Consider the following 879-nt stretch of genomic DNA (forward strand, 5'->3'; position numbering starts at 1 on the left):
CTTAAAAAGTAGACCTGGCTAAATGGAAAAGTTGGTACAAAAAGTTAATTGAAGAAAATATTTCCTTAAAACTTAGAACTGAGCCAGGGTAGCCAATAACTCCATGAGACATAAATAAGTGATAAAACAAAATCAAGAGAATAAAAAAATACAGGAAAATGGGAAATTTTTCATTGGGAAAACAACTGACCTGGAAAAATAGACATGGAAGAAATAATTTAAGAATTATTGGACTACCTGAAGGCTATGATAAAAAAAAGAGCCTGGAGTTGTCAAGGAAAATTGCCTTGATATCCTAGAATAAGAGAGCAAAATAGAAATTGAATGAATCCACTGATTAGCCCAGGAAAAGTTTCCAAAATGATGGGATCCTTGTAAAGAAGAGATTCCCTATTAGAGTTTGTGTTAGAAAAGGAGAGGAAGTCTATGCATAGTCTGATATGTAGCCTAGATTTTGGGAAATCAGATTTTAAAGATTTCATTGGACTGCTTGGTCTGCATGGAAAAATCAACTCCAACGAATGAAATGTTCAATAATAAAACTCTGAAGACACAAAAGTATACTCTTCCAATGAGGATGAAAATTGAAATTTGTCTGAAAATGGGACTGCTATATGGCTCAGTGATGAAATGCTAGACCAGGAATAAGGAAGACTCATCTTTCTGAGTTCATATCCAACCTTAGATACTAGCTGTGTGATCCTGGGCAAGTCACTTAACCCTTTTTGCCTCAGTTCCTCAACTGTAAAATGAGGTGGAGAAGGAAACAACAAATCACTCCAGTAGCTTTGCTAAGAAAACTCCAAAGGAATAATGAAGACTCAGACATAACCAAAACAAATGAACAACATTGAACAAAATATACAGGATAATCACCAA

This window comes from Macrotis lagotis, chromosome 1 (assembly GCF_037893015.1).
Source record: "Macrotis lagotis isolate mMagLag1 chromosome 1, bilby.v1.9.chrom.fasta, whole genome shotgun sequence".
In the NCBI taxonomy this organism is placed as follows: Eukaryota; Metazoa; Chordata; class Mammalia; order Peramelemorphia; family Peramelidae; genus Macrotis; species Macrotis lagotis.